Below are 25,499 nucleotides of genomic sequence, written 5' to 3'. Positions count from 1 at the left end.
GAAAGCTGGGTTCAGAAATATTGCTGTAGTCTATCTGAACACTGTAATATAGTGTACAGAAGAGCACAACCTTACCTAAATCTGAAGTTTCATTTTGGGCTGTGGTGAAAGTAAATGCCAGACTCATTATATCGATTTAGGATTAGCTTTGCCACAAAGGTAAAAAGGTCTTGGATCCAGGATGGGTCAATTGGCATCAACTCAAGTATCTTCCAGCTAAAACCATGGTCAGAGTCTTAGACACCGTGCCTAAAGCCACGTGACAGCTTTGGACCTGAAGTTTGAGCCAGAGCTAACGTGGGGTATAACATCCTTGTCACTGTGCTAAACAGTGAGCAAATCCTTCTGCCTGGCTCCCTACAGTCCCTCCTCTTCATGTTCATACTTGTTTTACCCAAATAGCCTGAAAGCATCCCTGCTGCCCTGCAGGCTGGAGCCTTGCTTGCTGCCAATGCACAGCTCTGCCCCTTCCTCTCCCTGATGCTGCAAGACCTGCTTTAAGCCCCACTTTGTACCAGTTGCATTATCTAAATCAGGGACCCTCACAATTAAATTAGCAACAAACAAACCCTAACTGCATTGTAAATAAACACTTTCTCTACAAGCAAATAGGCAGCACACTCCTGAGATGGGTAAATCTCCCTTGTCTTCCCCTCTCCCTGCCACCTCCTGCTTTGCTTCAGGGTGTGGGAAGATTGGTAGGAACCTCAGAATGGAGGTACTAATTCCTCACATTGCTGTTGTCACAAGGAAAGGTCTTCCCTAGCATGAGAACAGACAAATAGAAGAACCTGGCTGACATGAATAACTGAATCAGCACAGTAAGTAGTGGAGAGTTTGTGGCCCCCTCAGATTTCATCTTTTTTTGCTTGCACAAGTCTTGCAACAGAGGAGGAATTTGGATTTTTACAATATCCATAACTCCCGAAGACTTTTGCACATGGCATCTACCATCATGGCAAGTGAAAAAGAAAAGCTGTAGGTCTCAGTATTACCTGAAACGGTGACAGCGGTAGCTGGTGCCAAAGCAGAAGTTGCATGAGTGGACATGGCAGCTCAAAACTTGGTTTTGCCTGAGACAGAGAAGGCAGGATGTTAACATTCAGCCCTTGTCTTGTCCTTTTCCTCACAGGAGGTAAAGCTGATCTAATTATCATGTGCTCATTAGGAAAAGCGGGAATGTTATAACTACACAGTTAGTCGGCTCTAACAGTGACCCAGGGAGCGGAACTGTCCCTGAATAATGCAGTCATACAGTATCTATCTTAATACAAATGCTGCTGATTTGGCTGTAGAAGAAAGGAAATTAAGATCATTAACATAAAATATAAGGAAAAGAAAAGAAAGAAACCACCTTTTACAGCCCCATACTCCTACTCCTTACAGTTCTTACAACAACCAATACTCATGGTGTTTATAAGAGTTATCTCCACAAGTATTAAATGAATTAGAAAAAATCACAAAGTTAAACATATACCTGCTAACAGCGAAGGTCTGAATGTATCCGTAATTGATGTAGGGAGGGAAGAGTGCAATTTACTCTTAACTGTGGAGTGATTGGAGACAGATTGCTCAGTGCTTCTTTTCCAGCAGCATGGCATGTTTCCTTAATAAGAAATCTTGTATCATCCCATAATATGCCTTCAGGATCTTCTTCGTTCTACCACACTCCAAGGTTTTAAAACTTCCATTCGCATACCTCAGAAGACCTTGATATAAGGCTATGGAAGTTAAAGTGATTCTTTTGACTCCCTTCCCTAGGGTTTAAATCAGGCCCTAGATATCTTCATCTCCCTGACATTTGCTTTCATAGAATATTTGATTTTTCGTTACTTCCTTGTGTGTTCCAGACCCAGCTAATGTGGAAATCTCTGCTTCCCCAGTCAGGGGAGACCCACCTTCTGGGACTTTATCTTAACTAGAAATGATTGTCTGGGTTATTCAGAAACCTTTCTGTAAATACAGTCCTGACAGATGTCTGCCTAATTAGAGTCCCTCATGAATATGATGTCTTGTGGCTTAGGATAAAGTATTAATTGATGTATGAAATATTCTAAAATCCAACTGGACTGAAGTTTATGTCCAATGAGTTTCTCTTTGTTCCTCACTCTTTGCACTATATTCAGATAAATTCATAACAACCCTGTTAATCAATGTTTCCTTCTAATGAGATTGTACTCTTCAAAATTCATAGCACTAGTACTAAGAAGTATCCAGATAGCTTTGACTTGTACCCTCTACTGCAGGGCATACATAATTTGCTCATTTAATAATGATTTTAAAATGTTTAAAATCTAAACAAAACAACAAGTTCCTACTCTTGTATTCAGGTGTGATTTATCTCTCTTTCATGATGAGACAGGCGTAATAATTATATAAGCCCTTGGGCTAGTATACATGAGCATTAAAGTGAATTATGACATGATCAGACTGCTAAGGAAAGCCACAGTTATTCTGCAGAAATGGGGCCAAATTCTGCTCCCCTGTAACTGATTGCAATGCTACAGAAGTCAGCAGTTACCTTCCTGCGAAATTTGCTCCATGCAACCTAATGTAAACTTGAGATTTCAGCGTTGTCATACATGTGCACTCTGCTGCCAAGATAACAACACTGAAGCGAGATGATAGTTGTTCAGTCTTACACTGTAAGTGCACCCCTAACACTCTGTGAAACAATGGGAACAAAACAAGAGATGACTCGAATACACAGATTTAAAATATGCGTGGTTTCCGGATGCAAAGCATAAAGGGGGAATGTGAAAGAATTCTACAGCTACAATAGTTTGACCAAAGATCAGAAAAGTCAATGGGAGTCTTTCCATTTTTCTTTCAATGAGATTTAGATCAGATCCCTTTGGGGAGTCATAATGAAGTTTATTTCCATTATAAATATACAGTTGATACGTCAAATTATACTACCATCATGAGAAAAAGAATACACACGGAGTCACAGCCCAGCTGAATTTCACATGAAAGAAAATTACATTAAGTTACTATTGCCAAATTCTAAAGGGAATGACATTTGACAAGAAAAACATTCATACTTCTTAGATACAATCACTAAATTTTATTCTTTCTGTGGTGATAAGTCTATTGCACTCACTAGTGAGCAATCTGTCCCTTTTAAAGATTGATCCTTGCTGACCTTTCTCCATATATTCCTCCTGATCTTAGCATATGTCTTAACGGGAGGAAAAAGATTCTGTTTTTACTCCAAAATAGTCAACTGCTATTGGAGATTGAGTAGGTGTAGTAGTTGCAACTAACTCATTCTGAGGTAAAAATTGTTTGTTGTTCTCCATGGATTTCTTAATTCAATGACTGGCTTGATTTATAAATTAGCTTCTTTTTTTCCTCTAGTGAAGACAAAGCATTAGTGCAAAAGTAATCTCTTTTTTACAGTCATAAACTAGACTGTCTGATTTATGGCTTTCATTCTCTGAGTATCATACGTATATAAACCATATCCTACTTCAGGAGGAACCAGAACTTTTGTGAAGACTTCTGTGCTTAAAAAATGAACAAAACCAACCAACATGTTGTTAATTAGACAGAAAATTGATATGGAAAAGAGCCTTTGACAATATTTACATCAGAATCTGTTCTTTCCCTTTTGAAAAATGAAGTGATCCATATACTTTCATCAAGTACTCAAAATTCAGAATTTTCAACCATTTCTACTCATTATAAACATAATATGGTTGTGGTGGATGGAATTTTCATTAGACTCTGAGCTGGTTGATATGTTTTGATAACCGAAAAACAAAGTCAAAAACTCAGCAATGTGAAAACAAGCACATTTGTTTATTTTCCCAAATGACCCTACTGAAATTCTCTCCCCAAATTAAAAACATTTTAATATATACTGATAAGTTTCACATGTCCCTAATTCTGAGGGATATCATTCATTTTGTTTCTAAATTACTAAGCTCTCCCTATATTTCATGTTCTCCCATTCCTGTATGTACTGACAGGTTGGAAAGAGGACATAACAGGATGAAGTCTAAGAGGAAAATTACAGCAAAGGGATGGAGGAGTGGTTTTTATCTGGCTGTTTCCTAAAGTCTGCAGATGGTGACTAGATGCCTACAGATAAGACATTTTTTAATCAAGGAGTTAGAGAACTCTGTAGTTGAAATGACATTGAGTGAGTCATATGGTAGATCAGACCAGATCATCTAAAGAAATCTTCACTTGTTAGAATATACATCCCTCTGAATACAGTTAATAATATTTTCCAAGAACCAAAGACCAGATCTGCCTAAATCAGTTATTTCAGTGCAAAGAAGGAGCTTCAGGGGCCTACATGTCATTTTTAAAAGACCTAAATGTTAGAGCTGACTGAGGACAATATGACAGAAGACACTGTCTGAAATTCTGGCTCCGGTGAGCCCAGGAGGGAGTTTGAATTCAGTGGGGCCATGTTACCACCCAGTGTGCCAATGGGAAAATTGCCAGTTTAAAGCAAGAGAAAATTATATAAGATATTTAACTCCAGGAGTGCCCCCCCCCCCCCACCCCCCCACCCCCAACCCAACGATATGGGACAAACGGAGAGTGACATCAGATATACTGGTCTGTCTCAGCACAAGATACGTGTGAGGCAAGTCGCAGCAGAGGGAGCTGGGTCTCAGCATGTCACAAGATATGTGTGAGGCAGGAAGTTCTTTTTTTTCTTCTAATACATGAAATGGGTAACTAAGGGAGTGAGAAATTGCATAGATTGGACAAAATAAAATTCATCAGTGGGTTCACAGCATCACAGAATGGTTGAGGTTGGAAGGGACCTCTGGAGGCCATCATGTCCAACCCACCTGCTCGAGCAGGGTCACCTAAAGCATGTTTCCCAGGACTATGTCCAGATGGTTCCTTTTCACAGAAACATCCAAGGACATATTCCATTTTTCATCATCAAAATTCAATGGTGATGCGATCAGATCTTTCTTCTAGGTGCAAACTCTTCTCCAGCTCTCTCAGTACTGCTGTTTCTCATTCACACATGGATCTTCCAGCAGTAACTGCTCGACGTGCGGGTAGCTAACAAACCCACAGTCGTTACGAGAGTCAGGGCAGAGCATAATTCTAATTACAGGAAACAGGAGGAAGAGGGGGGGACTTTCAAAGTGTTTTATTGTAATTTAAGTAGGCTTCTAAGATATGAGAAGCTGGCAATCGTGTCAGAGGTTGCGAGGAGTTTTCATGCAATCACAAATCCATATTTCTCCGTCCTAACACACAATCTGGGAGAAGGGCAGCCAGAGGTAAGTGGCAGAACCAGGAGGAGGAAGAGAGCTGTTAGAGGGCTCTGGTTTGTCTCTCCCTCTTATCAGATCGTAACTTCACAGTAGCAGCTTCCATGGCAAACTCCTTGTAGCCCTTCCAGATTAACTTTCAAGCCTGACTCCCTAGATATGAGAAATTTCAGACACATGAGAGCAGCTAGCGAGGCAGAGGAGCAGTTCTTTCTGGCTGCAATGAACTGCTTGGGATCCCTCCATGCCTCAGCTTGGTCTCCTTTGTGTACAAGCCCTGCAGGTTCTCCGATGAGATGGACTAGGTTAATTTGTCATTTGTTATTAGGAAAATCCTGACAAAGATCAAGACCATGCTGTGAATGTTTGATGGGCACCTGTCTGTGCTTTTTCTAATTGGCTAAGATTTCCTCTGCTGGATATGTATTTCAAACTGCTATAAAATCAAACCCCACTCAACTATTTCATGCTAGTAGACATCCCAAAGAATGTCATTCAATGAACTGAAGTAATTTGGGATACTACTTGGCATAACAGAACACAATTGCTCTGCTGAGATCATTCCAGTTTTACGTCCACCTAGGAAACTACAACAGAAATCTGTCCACTGGTAAGATTTGAATTATTATTTTAATTTACTTTTTTGCTTGTCAACCAGCTTTTCCAACATTTTAGATGATATTTCCTGTTTTAATCCATCCGGGGTACAACTGATTTTTTTTTTTCCTTTCAGTTCCCAGGACAGAATGAAGAAAATGGGCATCGGTTTAGATTGTCTCTGCCAGGAAATATATAATAATGCTGTCATTCTTAAGAAAACTCTGCAGCAGCAGGCTCAGACAGCTACAAAGTAGAGCACATGCATGGATTTGTCATCCTGCCTTACTCTTAAACAACATTGGCTTCTTTGTCAATTGTGAGGAAACAAGGGGGAAAACCCCTTGGAGGTGAGCCACACATTTATTTGTTCCTGCGCTCTGACAGCAATGTTGGCTGCAACACAATCCTTTTTTTAGAAAGGAAAGGTGAGCATCTGTGCGACTTGTTCAGAAAAGTCAACAGATATGTTTGACAAATGCATTTTCTTGACACATTTTGACTTGCGACATCCAAGGACAGGATGTATGTGACCGCGTAAATCCGATGTTCATGACAGATCATGAGTGCTGCTTGCTACCTGTCCCCTCCAGCTCCACTTCTGGTATGAAGAAGCCATCAAGTGTGAGAGTGATGTATGGGCCACAGGTGCCCTACCACACTTCTGACACAGAGTGAAACAAACCTTGGTGCCTAGGTGGGCAGAAACATCCTTTTTGCTCTTCTGCATCAATGTCCACCATCATGTTTCTGTTTAAATTAGTGATTTAGTAAGACTGGGTCTTTCAACAAATTTAGCTGAGTGTGGCAGGCCTCGCTGACAGGGGACACATCTGACTTTACTCCACCTCCTTCTTTTTCACTATACACAGGGTATGAAGAGGTTCAGCTCTTTCTTTATCTTGTGGCCAAGCAGATACTAGATCTATGGATCTAAAGTCCTACCAGTTCCTACAATGCCTGTTTCCAGTGTGCCAGTGGAAAGAAGATGCCTTCAAAAGTCCCATTATTCAGTGTTGTAGATTATTCAATATTTTTGCCTTCACTAAATACTTGGAAGATACCATAAAAATATTTGTTTCTAACTGCAAAGAGAAATGCTTTTTCCAGGTAGATTCTGTGCTTTTTTCAGGCTATGTGTGAGAAACAAAGCCCAATGCTTAAAGATACCATTTAGGTGGTTGCATTCCCCATCCTTACGAGTACCAGAGACCAGGCCATCCCAGGGGCTAAGCAGTGCTCTGACAAACTTGTGACACGGGCTGGTGGTGACTTAGAAACATGCTCTACAGGTCTTCATAAGAGGGTCTAAAGCCTGCCACAGCACAAAACAGCACCTCAGGGACTGTACTTACATTGAGACATACACACAACTTACCCAAGTGCTTCACGAGGGGGATGGTAGCATTTTTAATGCTTCCCGGCAAGCACATGTTAAGAGGTTTGGTAACCCAATATGAATTCTAAAATGTACAAACACATCTGTGTCAACCCCTAATGAGAAAGTGCCTCTGAACCACTCCAATAAAACACCTGCAACCTGTATGACTGTTTTATATTGCCTTCAGATAATCACATTCTGCCTTGTAATAGCTACCTTGCTGTTTAAGTTGATGGAGTTGCAGCTCATGGAGTATGAAAATGAACACTGGTAACACTGCTGCTTTAAGTCCTGATGGCAAAACACATTTCCCTTAAGAAATGAATGTCACAAGCGGTGGATGAAATCTAGTTGAGTGACGCACTTCCATACACATTAGCACATATTTTGCCCAAAATAAAACTACTCCATTTTAAAAAAAGTCTCTGCAAGGGAAGGGAAGGAAATACTCCCCCCTCCTTCCTTTTCGGTGCATTAAGAAGGCTTGAGATTTCCCCAGTCTCCCACTTGTTTCTAGAAATTCAGCTCCTATTAAAGTCACAGGCAGCACTGAACGTCCACTTCCAGACCTCCTGTATAAAAGGAGATTTCTGTGCAGTGCCCTGCTGGATCCCAACAACAAAAGATGACTAACAAAATAAATGCACACATAGCTCAGAGAACATTTGATGAAGCAGACCGGCTCTTTTGCTCTTGCTTATTCACCACAGATGTCCCCAGCAAGAGTGCCCAGAGCTACCAGAGAACCCTGTAAAGCAGCTGAGGCCAATTGCCAATATTTAAGTATAATTCAGGTGATCTCATACTAAAAAAGAGCCCAGGACAAACTGCATCAAGTGCTATCTCTTCCCCTTCCCCAGCCTCTCCTGGACCCCCACAACATCATGCCACTGGAACATGCTCTGTATCACCTCTCCAGGAGATGCTGTGGTGCTCCAGAGCTCCCTCCCATCAGCTTCACAGCTAGTCCTAGCCTCCATTTAATAGATTAAAATAAATAATTGTGATAGAGAATTAATAACTAACTAATTGAGCTTTAGAAAGACCAGCAAAATCATCACAGAGCTAAGGAGCTTTCCATAGCTTAGGTTTGAAAAAAAGTTGACACATGAATAATATTTAGCTTCTAATCCTCCTCTATCCCTTGCTCAGTCTCAGTGAGAGAAACATACCTTTCCATCTCTCTTCTCTTTTAGATTTTGTAGTTTTCCTCATTAGTCTTCTATTTTTCCTCAAGTGAGTCCAGCTCTGTTCCCATTCGGCATCAAGGCTGTGACCCTGGAAAATATAATCTGAACCTTCAACAAGTATTTGTCTCCCTCATCACAGTTCTTATTCCTCTCTTCCCTTAGGAAACATAACTCATTAAAGATCAAGAAGAGTTTAATTCAAATACAGCTCATTTATAGTATTTCCCCCTCCTTTCCCTCCCCATCTCCACTGCATTTTTCTCAGTATATTTTATTTTCACCAGCTGGACTACCCTCTCAAAAACAACTTTCCGACTCTGTAAATCCATCAAAGTTAAAGGAGTTATCCTGCATTCGTAGAAAGAGTAAAGATCCTAGCTTTATACCTCTTTATCATTTAATCAGTAAAAGCTGCAGTTTACAGGTTCTGCAGTCTTTCAAGCTTTCCTTAATAAGGAGTACTTATGCTTGTCACAAAAATGTAACCTTAGGATTATACAAGAATAAAACTTTCTTTTGTCTTTTCTTCCAGGTGTCCATATGTCTACAATTTGGAATCTGGCCAGCTCATACAAACTGCCTCTCCTCCAAGAACTGCATATTGAGGCAAATTCCCAGCTTATTAAAAAATAGTTCTGTTATTTTGCCATCTTGTTTGTTCTGCAATTCCACTGTATTTTTCCCCTCTCTTTTTTTTATTTTGCCTCTGGCTTTTAGGGGAAAAAAAAAGGAAATGGGAAAGAAAAAAACCAAACCCCAAGAAATTCTTTTATATATCTTTATTTTGGGCTTCTCAGTGTCACAGAAAAAGCCATTGTCGCTTCCAAACTTCTGTAGGAATTGATAAGAACATCCCAATATTCAGATGCTATTTGTCCAGTGAAGAGCTGTTTGCGTGAAGAAGCAAAAGAGCTTCCAAAAAAACCTAAAAACCTTAAAGTATGTTATAAAGCTTCTCTTCATCTTCTGACAGCAGTGCCTTAACTTCACTGTTGCTTAACTCTTTTCCAAAGTAAATTAAATCAAAACTGGAATGGCTAAAACTTGAGTAACGCTGCCCCAGAGTTTAATGTGGTCCAAACACTCAATTTCAAAATTTAGGTTAGTTGTTTTAGATTAGTTTTCCTGAGTGATTCCTGAGACCACTTTTCAGTTCAGTGGTGTTTTTGTTTTCTACATGTTTGCCTCAGTTTATAGCTTCCAGGATGTTTTTCTAGAATTTGAAAGTAAAACCCAGTTACATTGAGATCTGGAAACTGGTCCTTCAAAATAAAGGAAAATGTAATGGTTTGTGGCTTATTTCATGGACACTGAGTTGAGATCTGGAAACTGGTCCTTCAAAATAAAGGAAAATGTAATGGTTTGTGGCTTATTTCATGAAGACACTGAGTTGACCATGGCAACTTATTACATATTTTTAATTATACTCCATCCTTCATTATTATTTTGAAGGAAAGGATTAACATACAGAGAGCAGAATGCCTTATATCCTTTCTTTGAATGCTATAAGAGAATTCTACAATTTAATTTTTTTTCCTAATATACACTTGTGAAACAATTGAAAAGACAGTGTAATATTTGATCATGAATCATCAAAATGGCACCCAGACTCCCTGCTCCAACACAACAGACAGTTGCGTAGCTATTTGCAACTTCACTTAACTGAATTTTGCAATGCAGTTTCACAATGCCACTTTCTACCGCTTTGTTTTTAAGAATCCGGTTGCTTACTATTTGAAAATCCCAGTTAGGCTTCTGAGAGGAGACTTTCAGTTCTGCCCGTTCCTGGCTTTTCATAATCTTTCACCATACTACATCTCCTCCCTGCCCCAGGCTAAGCTATCTGCACAGCTCATCCAGGGATGTTGTTTGAGTAAGGGAGTTACACCTCCCAGTCATAACACATTCTTATCCTTTTACATCATGCAGCAAACCGACAGCCTGATTCAGTCATTGACAGCCTTCGGTGTCTCTTCATTGCACAATGGTTATGGTGTCAATATGGTCTCTGCGTTTTTCCTGCTCTGCCATAGCAGAGCCCCAAAAACTTCTGTCCTCCAGCAGCAAACCGTGCTGTTTTGGTAAACTTTTCAACCCTCCTGACATGCCGTGGAGCTGAACGGTGGGAAGAGCTCGTTATGTCTTAATGGCCTGAGTGGATTCAGCGTAGGGCTGAGTACGAGTGTTTATGGAAGGAAGAAAAGCAAAAAAAAGGGTTTTACAGAGAAGTATGATGTCACCCACATCACAGCCTATTTCTGGAACTAAGCTGTGAAACCCATGATACATTTTGACACATAAATGTTGCCAAGTAAAACTGATAATATAATTGTTAATACGGTCACAGCCAACTGTTTTTCAGATAAGGAGTTAAACTCTTCTATGCAACATAGTGTTTGTGGAACGTAGCACCTAGTCGGTTCCATGCTTTCATTGGCTCTGGGACTACTTCCTATCATATTTAAATAAAAAGACTAGATTATTGGGTACCATAAGAACAATGCATTGCTTAATGGTCTTGCGGCATTTATCTTAAGTCAATACAAAAGTTCTGAGTTCCTAAGCCTATGTCAAGGGCAGTGAAACAAGGGCCGCATTCAGTGAATTAGTCATTTGTTTATTTTTTAATGCTCATAAGTATCTTATTTTGGGGACTCAGATATACTTAGATGATTCAGTTAAATACAGATTAATTTTCCAAAAAATTGTGTCTGTCTAAGGAACAATATCTGATAGAAAATAGTAAAGGTTATTATGTGCAATTTGTTCTAGATAAGAGTAATGATCAAACAACTTCCTCGTCTCTTTGCCATAGCACAAATTCCCCTGTGATAGAGGTCCATTTTGTATAGCATCCTTCATACGAGCTTTGTTCCTAAAAGCTTGACAGGGCTTCATAATGTAATTATAGTGTTATTAGGAGTAAGTAATACCAGAAAAGAAGAGATACTCTAGAAGTGTAGATATGGAAAGGAAGGGATAGGTTCAGATAAGAAAAAGAGAGAGGCTGTAGCCCAGAGACATATGAAAACTGCTGAAAGGGGCTCAGGATGCGGAGGCAAAGAATGAAGGCCAGGACTCAAGGTGTGCAGGGAACAAGTGGGGGACTGAAGGGTGAAGCCTGGGCTTGAAAAGCAAGTGGAGCATCTCCGCCACCTGCAAATACGCAGACAGGCCAGAGTTTAAGAGATATTTAGGCAACCACTTAAGAGTTTCAGAGAACCAGAAGTCTCCCTGGATCTTAGACTCCTATGTGCTCCTCAAAGGCTCATAATGTCCTTTTTTCCATCTTTACAGACAGGCACTTTTAAGTATAAGTTTATAAAATCTTATAGGGTTCCATTTTAAAAATTGATGCTTTCTAATCCTTAACTTCTGAAATTTCTGATTAAAATGAAATAAAACCAAATTTTTCTCCTGGTCTGAAGTGGATCACTGCAGTTCATTTGCAGCTATGGCCAATTTACTCCACCATAGAAAGAAAAATAGGTCTCTTGTTGAGTGTTTCCTTCAAACACAGAATAATATCTCTTTACTGCTAACCCTTCCCTCTCCCAGTGTGAGAATGGAGTGAGTGATTTTGGCCATGAACACACTGTGCTTCTGACTTTGATGGTGTCTGAAGGTCCACGAACAATTCAGACGGGAGCAATTTGTGTTGGTGTTATTCCCATTTCCTCAAAAATGGCTTTTCTGCGATGATATGAAGGCAGCAGTGTGGAAGAGATGCTGTGTTATCACTGGAGTGGGGTGCAGGGGTCGTTGGAGGCGGGGGCTCCGTGGCCAGACCCACGTGGAAGGATGGTGGTGCCTGTGCGGGGCTCCCTCAGCTACGGTGCATTTTGCTGGCTGCTTGCTTGGCTTGCGGCACCAGCTCGACGTGTTCACGTATCTTTAACGCACAACCTCCCTGCGGTGGAAAGCGATCTGATAGCATGATCAGTGAGCTCCATCAGACCACATTGCATGTAGCTAAGGAAAGCACATCTAAGAAAGAACCACATATACCTCCTTGAGCCCAGTTCTTCCCTCCAGCCTGCCTCTTCACCTTGCCCAGCAATGCCGACAGGAGAGCTTGTCTTTCTCCTTTCTCCTGCTTAATATACAATATCACACCATTTTACTAAACTAGCAGATAAGCTTGGACTCTGTTGTCCTCTGATTCCCTACCTTGAGCCAGAGCTATAAGCTTGGACTCTGTTGTCCTCTGATTCTCTACCTTGAGTTATTTTTCTACTGTACACTGATTCATCTTTTGCTTTCTTGAGCAGCAGTTTCCCAAATAATGGGTCAGGGGCTGAATGGGAGCATGGAAGTGGGCTGCCACAAGACATTTATATACACTGTTTTTCCTTACGAAAGACAGAACATGAATTCCAGAGGATTCGGTATTGCTGCCAACTCAGCATCAGCTCAATCCTTTACTGCGCATTGAGCAGCTGTTGACCAGCGGGTGCAGTCTTGCCTGCTGAAGCTTGGATTTCTGTGTAATTTGTTCCCGTGTTACTGAACTTAAAAGGTCAAGTTACATCCCCTCGCCTTAGCAGGCACCTTTCCATTGGCACAGTGCCGAGTCTGACAGCCATGTGTCTCCCTTTTGATAAGACCTGGAGGACCAAGCTCATCCACCTGTGTTCTTGGGCCTCCTATCTCCTACTAGTTGGAGACCTTCAAGTCTAGGAGACTAGTTGCAGGCCTACAAGTGCCAAACCCATAGGAAATGCTCAGGCCTTCAAGTGCCGAGCACATAGGAAATGCTTATTGCAAAGACTTGGGTAGAAGTTAGTCCAAGTGAAGACAGACCTTATTAGAGGGAGAAAAGTATGGTCATTTGGAAAGCTTTATTCATTTGTTGGTTGAGGAGGTTTGACTGGGGACAACGCAGCTAATGTTGCAAAGCAGAGATGGAAAATGTGTGTTTATACCCTGAATATCAACTGTTCGTGCCAGTTGTGGGAATCATAACATTTGTGAAAACAGGTGCTTGTTCACTCCAATGTTCACAGAAGGACTCTCTTCCCTACAAGAACTTCAGTTTGCAGTGAAAAGGCTATTTGTACATAAATAACTGCTACGCATGTTTCAGATTCCTAATGTCTATGAAGTTTCGATTACCGAGTAAAGGAGGAAAAAAAAAAAAAGAGTATCATGTGACTGATTCATTTAAGAAATTATGTGGCCTCTCAGCACTTGGGGATCTGTGTGTAGCTGGTCCTGCTACGCTTGTTTTCCTCTCATTATTAACCTCTTTGTACTGATGGGGACCTGAGAAGTGAAAAAATGAAATGCCGTGTGACAGCCAAGCAGGGAAACCGTGGCCAAGTCATGAAGACAACTCACATTTCCTGAGGAATAAATGCTCAAAGCCATTTCTAGGTGACAGAGGAACTGGGCAGGGAAAACCCTACCAGACTACGGAAAGTCAGAGATAAGAGAAACATCTTAAGGACTGGTGTAAAGGTAGCATGAACCAGTCTCGCTGTGTGATCAAACGATTCCCATCAGTGGCAGTGTCACGAACAGAAAACATGTGGGCATTTCTGCCATTCCTCAGCCCTCGGCAGCCTGCTCTCTTCGGTACTTCTCGAGAGTCCCACCTCCCTCTAAGGCACTTGCAAAGTTCACAAAAATCAGCAGGAATTAAGGTTGGTCACGTTTGCCTTGTGAGAACAACAGGTAATTGATTTTTTTGGGAAAAAAAAATCAGGAAGGAAATGGTAAATTAAAAGCAATCCCAAATATCAGTCTTGCCTCCACCCTTGCTCCCCCATCTCCTGAGGTGCCTGGTGGCCAGTGTGGCAGTCGGCACCATGGATTCAGGATTCACTGCCACCAGAAGGGTGGGAACTGCTGTCAGCAACAGCGGCTCTCTGGGGTGGGCTTTGTCTTGGACGGAGAAAGCGTATTCTTTGGCAGTGGCTGATCTGTCTGACATGGCTCTCCGCCATCCCCACATCTCCATCCTGCTCCTCTGTCAAGAACCAATTCCATCATTTCTGTGTCCACAGCCTAAAAAAGCAGGTGCAGGCCACAAGCAGGAAGAAGGTACAAAGATAGGTAGGATTGGTGGAAGATAGGATAGCATTGGTGACCAGAGCAGTGGGGCTAAACCCCTTAAAAATAATGAACCAATTATCTTTGCCCAAACTGCCATTAGTAAACCAGTTACCATTGGACAGCCCCAAAAAGACCAATTCCTTTGGGACAGCATGGCCAGGCCACATGTTGGTGGGGGACATTACTGAACTGAGGCCACTTCCCACCCACAACCAGGACGGAAACCTCTTCCTCCACCTGTCGGGGCAGGCTCCAGTGCTTCAGTTCAAAGGCAATGTCAGCCGAGCGCAGGTTTCTATTCCAAGGAGTGTGGCGATCATGCTGCTTTCCTGTGGCTAGGGATGGTGAAGGAGAAAATAATTCGATAAGTCTGCAGAATGTTTTTATTGTCATGTCAACAAAATATTTTCTGCCTCCACAGACTGTGGAAGCACTTAGCATGCAGCATCCATCCAGTTTTGGAAAACACTTGAAAACCACCGACAGAATCTCACTATTCCTTTTTTTAGCTACATAATGAAAAAGCAAACAAGAAATATGCTGATTCCCAAAACGAACTAATTTTTTTTTTCTGAAGCAATTTAATTTTTTAGCTTTGATCTGATACCAGAACCCAAAGGACTTACTTGCTATTTCTAAATAATGAGTCTAATGTTTATGCTCTGAGCCTGAACTTTTCTGGTTTTGGAAAAAATGTGACTTTACATAAAAGTCCTTTGATTAAGAGATCTGCAGTCAGAGGAGTTTTCGATACAATAATGAAAAGGCCTTTCAGATCCCTAACTCGAACACTGCTCAGCACGATATTACTCAAGAAGGGGAGAAGCCGACAGAACAATCACACTATTAGTCTTTGCTTTGCCAAGTGTTGTGTTAGTCATATTCCTGGTCAAATCTCCCAGAAGTGGCTAAGAGAAGCCTTACATCACATGGAGTGATGCATGCCTGATAAACGCACCCTGACCTGGGTGGTCTGTCACACTGGCTCTCTTCTTTTATTGCTTTTTAACCCTGTTTCATTGAGGCTCTAGGAGGCGATTGCTATACAGAGGGAAAGTGCTTGGAGGAGAAACAGGCTATTTCCTCGCACTATGGTCCAATTTCCCCTGCAGCAGGGATGGCACCTACAGCAGGATACAGCAGGCTTTTCTTCCAAGCAGGATCACAGCACAAAACACAGCACTTTCTTGCTTGCACACTGAGGATCCCATTCCCTGCCCCATCAGAGCATGCAGGCATTGGACAAAAGGGCTGCTGTGCACCCAACTCTCCCTGGGCACTGGGAGCACCCAACACCTGGGCTCATCCCAACTCTCACTGCTGCGAAGGTCACCCCGCTGCCCTGGTCCCCACTTTCCTAGACGTGAGATGGAAAGAGTGACTTTCGCTCCTGCTAAGTAGGTTGAAGTTTCAAAGCTGAATGCCTGTGTTATTTATGCAGAACTGACACGTCTCTTTGTCCTGAGCCATGTGGCCCAGATTCCAGCCCGTGTATCTACAAAACATTACTCATGTGTGCGCTCCTCTTTCAAGTCCTTGATTCCAATGGGATTACTCACATGTGCATGCATACTGCAACTGTGCGCCTGATCGCAGCTCACGTCTCTGCAAAGCAGGGGTAAATCCTGTGGCTTTCAACTGATTTACACCAGTATGACAGAGATAAAAATCTGAAACAGGAGCAGCTTGCTGGGAAAAGAAAGATCAACCTGATACCTATTTCTGCACCTTATTCTCCTTCCACGTTTCCCATCTCCACTGTCATCGGGGCAGCCTGCGGGAAGGTCTGCTCCTCTGTACCATCAGGGCATTGCTGCATACTAGGGGTTAAAATGAGAAGGCACTTGGTTTTTAGAGATTTATTGCTTTCCTCCTGCTATATTTGTGAAGCTCATCATTACAGTCAGCCATCCCCACCCCTGCAGCTGTCTGTACATTTTTTCTCTGGTTCTAGAGTTGTACTTTACTGAGGAAATTATAATTATTAAAACACACAAGGTCACGCTCTAGATGAACTTGGAAACAGTTCAAATATGTTTCAGGTTTGAAACTATTTAGCAGCTATGGCCAAGTGGTGAGTTCATAACAAAAGAATGGTTAATTTCACACTTCAGATAACATTTCCCCCGGAAAGCGGTAAAGCATGTTGGTACAGAAATTATTGAAGGTCGAAAAGACTGGAGACACATAATCAGTCATTAGTCCCCATAATTAGATATTAAAGGCAGGCTCAGGGACGGGGCAGAGTGGTTCTCCCTGAATGAGCCAGTGTCTGCCCCTTACCTTTAAATCACTGTTTTAAACTTTTTCATGTTCAGAATGGCACTGCGACTTTGTGGGCTTCTAATGTGGGACATCTCGAGAGCTACCCCACAAGTGGCTCTTCTCCCCCTGCTGCAGATGACACAGTTCTGGTTGCGTGTCACTGGACAACATCATCAGGCCATCACTAGAATTAAAATTTGCAAACCATACACTGAAATAGCAGTAAATAAAACACCAATATCCCTCTCCCCAAGTTACCTTCCCCTGTGCATTGGGATGGTGGGAGGAAGGCAGTGGCAGGTGTTTGTGGCCTCCCCAGCAATCTGCATCAAAAATAATCACTGCTTTTCCCTTGCAAACTGTAAAAGGGATTTTGACAAAGCAAGTTTTGAAAGGTCAAACCTCCTTTGTGCAGACAGCAGCCTGAAATGGTTCTCTGTAAGCCTATGTGAAATTTGTGGCTAAAGCAGGTTGATCTTTATTGGTTTTCTTCCAAAACCCAGGCGCTCTCATGCAAACCTCCCCTCCTCATTAACCTGGCTTTCAGTGTTGAGGTTTATCAGCAGCCCTTCAAAAAAATAACTTCAAAGAATGTTTCTCTTAAACAAAACAAAACAAATCCTCCAAATTATCTCTGCCTTCCTGGGCACCGAGATCCAAAAATGAATGTTAGATGTTACAAATCCTCCCTCAGCACCTTTCCCCTAGAAACAGCAATGGCCCAGCCAGGGTCACCCAGACAGCCCCAGCCGTGCCCCCAGGTCCCCAGTCTCATCCTGCACCAGGGGAAAACACACAGTATATTTGACTTTTGCAGCTGGAGTTGTGAAAATCTACTCAACAGAAAACCAGGAGGTGACTGACTTTATGAGCACATCTCAGAGGCATGTGCTACTGCCACCTGCATGTCCCACTGCCACGGCTGGGGGGTGACATTGGACTCCTGTCTGTGGCTTTGTGGAAATCAGTGACACTCCTGGCTGCTGGGGTGGGGGGGGAAGGGTGATGCTTTATCTGGGTTATTGCCCTAGCTGAAGGTCTTTTATTTTCTCAGCTGTGCACAGCTATGGACATGCCCACAGACTGTCTCTGAAGCATGTCCCGGTGCTGGCTATTCAGCTGCACAGCTAGGAGGTCACGAGGCTGAGCCTTACCTCTGAATTTTCCTTCTTTCCCAGGTATCATATTTTATTTTTTATTTAGAAAGATCTTGCTCATGTCTTTGTGGGGGAAAAAAAAGGAATGGCAATGAGCATTCAACACTAGTTTCATTTTTCATCACCATTATCAAGGTTTGGATTAAACTTTGGAATGTCTTTATCTAAAATGAAATCAAATAAGCACTTTGTGGCAGGGGGTCCTACACTCCCTCCTCACCTAAGGGAGCTTGTGCAATGTGTAGCATTTGCCCCATTGCTGCATGCTTGAATTAGTTCACCTGAGTTAACACACGTACACGTCTACCTCCATGTAGTGCCACATGCACATATGGCTGGTAACATCTATTATCCATGCACAAAGGTTCACACCAGAGCAGGCTTCCCAACCTCCGGGTACAGATAAGGATGGCTGTGGGTGCAGTTAAGTTCATGGACAGATACCCAAGCAAAGTGGAATACATGTAAAACCCAAAGCATATTTTGAATTACCCTAGTGAGGCACATGGCAGGACACAAGCAGGACCCCATCCTCGTGATTAACACAAAAGCAAGCTCTGCAGAACAGCAAGCGTGGCTCTCACAACTCTGACTGTGGCGTGAGGACCTGGGAAAGGCTTTCACTTCATCCAGACTCATGACCCATGTTCTTCTGTAGTATGTTACCAAGCCTAGCTTCTGTCAAAAGCTGGACACAGGAAGAAAAAGGCACAAGGACCTGCAGATGGACCGAACCCACCACCTGACCAGACCACCCAGATGGGCTGTGTGTTTGTGTGCCTACAACATGGACAACTGGCAAGTTGGAACTGGAGAGCGGCCTTGGGCCTGGGCTTACTTGCAAATATGGATGCAGACACCTAGTTTTCTCCCAATCCCTTTCATATTGTGAAAGCTTGCAAACAAAAGCAAGCTGATTCCTGCCTCTGCTTCTACCACATGAGGGATGGACAGAATGAGCCCAAGCGTTACGTCATCTGCTTTCTGTGGGGTGGGGAGAGCTCGGCTGAGTCCCACGCTCAGATTTGGGAGGGCTGGCAGCCCTCTGGTTTCTCAGCAGCTTCCAGGCTTTCTTTTCATCCTGAACCTAATGGGTGAATGGCAGCAGAGTTCACGAGGATTTTCAAATGAGCTCAGAGGAGCTTGTTCATGAGAATTTGAATCCTTGGCAAATAGCCCACAATAGCTGATATTTTTCCAGTTTATGGGGGAGAGTGTTTTCCAGCTATGCATATTTTTTAACTCCTATAAACGACACATTATTTTAATGCTAATTCCTCTGCATCCCCTTTGGAACCATGTGCACTCTTTGGAAGGACACATGCCCCTGTCTGAAAGATTTATGGGCTTTTCACATGGGTGTCCTCTCACTCACTCCCATGTATGAAGTTTGGTTCCTGGATAACCTAAATGGTTTGTGTGGGAAGTGGAGCTGCCACAGGTTGGCAAAATGAAATGCTGAAACCTCTAGGAGGTGGGTTAATGGCACATTGAAGTTAATAGCTGAAGGACCCGACATACCAAATAAATAAAAATAACAGAAAAGGGGGAGCGAGAGGAAGCAAAAGAGAGGTCCCTATCAGGCACTTGTTGACGTTGCTCTCCTGACCAGTTGGCTGTAGACTGCAGTGAACCTACATCTACACCCACGCTGCAGTAGTGCCCAGGCTGCATGTTGTTGTCTGAATAAATCTTGCTGCTTTTGTCTTTTATAAACATTGGGGCTATTATCTGCAATATTCCACCCTCATGTCATTGAAGAAGAATGTTCTGAAAATGAACCGCTGAAGACTATAGGCTTTATAAATACCAAGAGCCAAGAGTCAGCTCTCGTGTAAATCCATTGCCTTGGATAGAGTTACTGCAAGGGTGATGCCCCTCCCCACCCCATCTTAATCAGTACCATTTCACCCTAATTTCTGTAATAGTTTGGAAGTGGTGCTGGGAAAAGCTCTAGCTGCTTTTTTTTTCTTTCTTTTTTTTTGGCAAAAATGTCGATTCAGCAATATGAAAATGTTTTGTGAATTTGCCTCATTTCTGCTGAATTGTTCCTGCTGAGGTAAACAAACATTCAGAAAAAGGACCCTTCAAAACAGAATGTTTTGATTTTCCAGTCAGAACAAACATCTTAACACTTGCCACCATCCTTAATGCCAATTAAAAAAAAAAAAAAATTAATGAAATTTCTCAAACTTGAAGGGAAACATAGCATTTTGTCCCAGACAAGCTATTGTGTTGGTCTCAGAGCTAACTGTAAAATTTATTTGCCTTTTCAGCTTGCTAAAATATGTAAATCTTTGTTTTCTGAGTTGATCAATTAATTTCAGTATTGGTTTATGAAATTATCAGAGGCACAAACCAAGAAGTTGATCAATTAATTTCAATATTGGTTTACAAAATTATCAAAGGCACAAATCAAGAAATAATAACAAGTAAACAAACAGTAATCTCGTCCGGCTCTACATGGAAGGCTGGAAGGAACACAAATGAGTGGACTGAGTTCAGGTGTTGACTTACACCACTACAAATTCAGTGTGCAAGTGAGATGGGAAGATGAGACTATCATCTGGTCCAAAGAAGACCTTCAGCAATATGTTGCCTTTATAAAGCTGCTTCAGCTTTCAGAATTCTCCAGTTGCGACAGGGATCAGAATTTGCCTGTGCCATTTCAATATATTGATTTTTTAGTTTCTCAGTTTATGAAGGTTGCACCTAATTTGCTGTGTTATTTCTTTCCATCATGAGCAATAAACAGAATTGTGTCAGTATGGTGTTTCAGCAAGCTTTGGTCTCATCTCACTTTTACTGGCCTGAATCGTAACATGATTGCTATAATCAGGGTAGCTATATAAAATAACCCCGGGGCAGCCATCTCTCTTTCTTCCAAAATCAGGGCTGGAAATTCAGCAGCAATCCCCTGATTTGGGAAAGGTTGCTTTTTCTTGGGTTTCCTTGCATGCCAGGAACCAACTTGAAAGACAAGACTCACCCTGACTCACACACACAGGTTGCAAGTTTCACTCCATTGCTTCTTCTTCCAGAAGCAATGAACCAACTACTTAAAGATGGAAAGTTGTACAAACTTGTACAAACAACACAATTTACAGCACAATTTGCAATGCTTTAGTTCAAAACCAAAGATTTCCCCTCTGACTCTCACCAAGGCTCGTTCAGTATCTCTCTTATGCACCATATCCTTAGCCATTCCCACCAGTATACCTTGATGGCAAGGAATTTTCAAGATTTTCAACTGGTGGATCACAAAACTTTTTGGTTTTCATATCTGCATATCTTTTGGCATCTCACGTTCACAAACTGCACGTTCACAAACTGCTCTGTTGAAAATGTGACTTTGTGTTTCATGGTCACCTTTGGTGGATTCTTTCAGGAGACTGCAAACACCAATAAAAGGGGAAAAATTGATGGATCTGGAGAGACCCACGTTGCAGATCTGAAGGGGAACGCTGGCTCACTGCCAAACATCAAAACCGCTATCACTGCATGCCCTTTATACAGCACTGCTCTCTTCAAAGAATATCCCAGCCCCTTTGCAGCATAAATTAACAACTTTATCTTGAACTGCAAAAATACATGCTGTGGACACAAATCTGATTGTGTTTATACTGCTGAGAGGAAAGACCCTCTGTTCATTGAAATTAAACCATTATAAAAATAGTGTAAATAAAAGGGCACTCTAACCCTGTCTATTTTGGTACGGGCTAAAAATACCATTAGTCTGTAAAATGAGGGGCTACTATCTGCTTTTAGAAGAACACCTGGGTTTCCAGTTGGGCAGGTAAAATATTGGTCAAGTTGCAAGGACAATATACTCCCATAGCAGCTTCTTTCATGGTTTCCTAGTTTCACATTCACTCGAAGAGCACGCTGGAGACAAGCATGGCAAAGAGAAAGTGTGTTTGGAGTCCATAGTCCAATGTAAGTTAACATGGCTGTACCATTTCTCTATGGTCAAGTTTGCATCAGAACAAAATGAGTCAATTTAACTCATCGAAGAGGTGCTGCTTTACATGTGGGACTAATTCAGAAACCAAGGGAGGGAGCTACTTGCTTGCTGTGAGAAAATAAAGCTCCATTCAAGTTAATGGAGTTACACTAATTCACTTCCATGGGGATTTGCTCCTGTTCTCAGAAGTATCAGCTCACAGTAGTTAATGGGCGCTTTGGCATGGACTTAGGAAAGCCTGAGTATCGTCCTGGTTAGTAGGTGGTGATATTAAAAATAAAACCAGGATAACATTGAACAGGTAAGCCATGATTTTAGTATTATTCAAGACATGTAATCTGCAAGATAATTAGCTTATTAAAAATACACTAGAACTGGATATTCCAGGTACAGTCTGTGTTGTGTCAGCCTGATGACATCTAAGTGGGTTATGCACTTCATGACTTGTCAATCCATAGTCATCCTGCTATTATAAAGCTCTAAAATTGATCCAGTTAACTTTATCATTATCTAAAGAAAGAACTTGAGTGGCTGAACAAAGTGCTCTGAACTCCATGGCTCCATCCATCATCTGCTCCTAAGGACCTTGTTGTCTTGCTTTCTTGGAACTGGCTCCTGTTCAGGAAGAGATTAAGCAGCAAGTCTTCAAAAGCAAGATAAAAAGCAGAACTATGGGTTGTGCTTGACTTTCTTCAGCAACTTCTACCTCCCTTCTTTGGAGCAAGGAGGAATGGCTGGAGAAGCCGGACGCTGCAGCCGAACAAGGCATGGGGTAGAAGAAATCGCAGTGTCAGAGAGAATAGTATGTGCTGGCATGCACTCAGTTACAACTGTGTTAACAAGCGGCTGTTGTTCAGGGGAAACATGGTAATCAGGTTTATCTGCACACTGTCCCTGTTTAGGTTTTACAGCTGTGTCCCTTGTCCCTGCAGGAATTGGCTGAGACACCAGCTACTAAGAATGGGAATAACCGGGCACCGTGCGCTCCTGGTGTCAGCCTGACCCTCCTTTACTCTTCTATCACTATGTTAACTGAACATATTTACTGTAAGGAAGTTCTAATACATCTAAACATTTCCTGCTACCTGAAATACTTTCTGTCCAATACAGCTGAGACAAGAGCAAAACTAAGAGAAATGCCCAGAGAAATTAGGAATTTCTAATGCCCTATGTGATGGTCAATCAGATAAGGTGTTCATTAAGGTCTTGCATGCTGGGAAGGGATATAACACAGAAGACTGGATGTTGCTTAACAGTGTTTGATGTATGAAAAGGGAAATCTTTTGGAAAGGGTCACTTCTGTCTACTGAAAGACCAGCAGTAACATTTACAAAGCAAACTAACAGCACAGCTAATGATATATATACACCAATAAATCATATGATGGGCCTGATTTAAATGACATTCAACTAAATGGTGCCGCTTAGGACAGCCCCAGATGTGGGTAGTGTGAGGCTGCGTGACCCTTGTAGCCTTTCTGTCAGGATGCAGAAATTGGATGTACGTTGCTGACTCACAGCACTGGTGGGTGCTGGAAGGAGCGTAAGGCAAAAATTCCAGGCATATAAAGGCACTGTTCAAGGCATAATATACTTCAATGTATTTAAAAAAAAAAAAAAAAAAAAAAAAAAAAAAAAAAAAAAAAAAAAAAAAAAAAAAAAAAAAAAAAAAAAAAAAAAAAAAAAAAAAAAAAAAAAAAAAAAAAAAAAAAAAAAAAAAAAAAAAAAAAAAAAAAAAAAAAAAAAAAAAAAAAAAAAAAAAAAAAAAAAAAAAAAAAAAAAAAAAAAAAAAAAAAAAAAAAAAAAAAAAAAAAAAAAAAAAAAAAAAAAAAAAAAAAAAAAAAAAAAAAAAAAAAAAAAAAAAAAAAAAAAAAAAAAAAAAAAAAAAAAAAAAAAAAAAAAAAAAAAAAAAAAAAAAAAAAAAAAAAAAAAAAAAAAAAAAAAAAAAAAAAAAAAAAAAAAAAAAAAAAAAAAAAAAAAAAAAAAAAAAAAAAAAAAAAAAAAAAAGGTAGGTGCGGCAGCCTAACCCTCACTTCCTCCTTGCTATCCAGTTTTGGGGGCTGAATTTTATCTAGCCCTCGCTGGGAAAGGGTGAGGCAGCTCCTACTACGTCTGCCTGGTAATCTACTCTGTGTATGGTTTGGGTCACAACTGGTGATTATTTTTCTCCTTGACGGATTAATATGGGCTCCTACAGTAATGATTAAGGTGTCTAAGGAGGAAATGGGGATAAGATCTGCATCTTCCTTGAATGTGTTTTTCAGTTAGCTGAATGATAAATAGATCATCAGACACCTGTTAAAGTGTGATATAAGGCAATAGCCCACTAAATTGCCTTATTGATTTCTTCTGCTATTTGAACACCTTTCATGTAGACTCTCCAGGATATTCACAGCCATTGGAGAAAGAAAAGATTTGGTTAAAAGCACAAATACTAGACCAAGGGCACACAGAAGAGATGTGCCTGAGGGATTTGTTCTGTCCTGAGCAAGGACAAAAGACTCCGAAGCTCCGAAGCAAAGGATGTTTCCAGGGATGTCAAAGTCCAGTAGGATCTTGCCTCTCCTCATTTAAAAGCAGACATAAAATCCTGAAGGCATACTCCAGAGTTTCAGCTCTTACATATCATTTTCATGTGTGATAATTGTTAACCTGGTTAAATGAGGCAGTTTCGGTAAGAGATTCCAGCACTATTTCTTTCTGGTCCTTCCTGAATGATTTATATTAATTGTTCAGGAAAACCCATATAAAAATACTGGTCCCTTGAGACTGCAGGCTTTGTGGCAGTCTCAAGCAGAATAACAAATAACTAGTTGTATATGGCTTAGCAGTGGGCATGCACTCTTATGCAATTCAAGTGGCCAGGAGCGGAGTATTTTACTCTTTCAGTTTAGGGCATCTGTCCAGAAATTACATGTTAAAGGGTTGAGAAATGAAATCCACTGGAGTAACTGATGTGCTGTTGTTGTTGGACTCACAGGGAAAGATTTCAGCCAAGATTCCTCCTCAGACATAGAGATCAATTTAACTGATGGCTCCTTTGTTGGAATCATGTTGCATCGAACATTTGAACTGCAAACAGCTTTGTCTCTGAAACAGAGCCGCTGGATGGCCCAAGCATCGCACACAGGCACAGCTACTGCAAGGAAGGCTTTGCGTTGTGCATGACGCAGTCGCAGATGCTTGGACTAAGTGCTCAGCCGAGGTAAACTGGCACAGTCCTACTCACTTCAGTGACGTTATTGCAGTTTACAGTGGTTGTTTGCCTTCTTCAGGGCTGCCTGGGGAAGGAAGGGCAGAGCATGGGGTTTGGGAGAGAAGCGGTGAGTGGTCGTGGTGGAGTGATGTGCTGGGAGTTGCCTGAGATGGTGCAGTCTGGGCTGGTGGTTCATGTGTCTGCCTCCAAGCAAAGGCAGCAGTAGGTGTTAGCACTGATAGACAGTCCTGTACCATCTGATAATTAGTCCTGTTTTTTATTCAATGGCCATTTTTTAAAAGCCTGTCTCGGGTGACATCTGATTTCACCCAAGTGCCTTGGTTATCCCCATAAGGTGATAGCAGTAAGAGGTGTGACAGCCATATCCCACTAGCCAGGATGTACATGGCCACCACCGAAACAGTGGCAAAAGAGACTGGG

Source organism: Aptenodytes forsteri, unplaced genomic scaffold (assembly GCF_000699145.1).
Source record: "Aptenodytes forsteri isolate BGI_AS27 unplaced genomic scaffold, ASM69914v1 Scaffold55, whole genome shotgun sequence".
Taxonomy (NCBI): Eukaryota; Metazoa; Chordata; class Aves; order Sphenisciformes; family Spheniscidae; genus Aptenodytes; species Aptenodytes forsteri.
Note: the sequence above shows the minus strand (reverse complement) of the source record.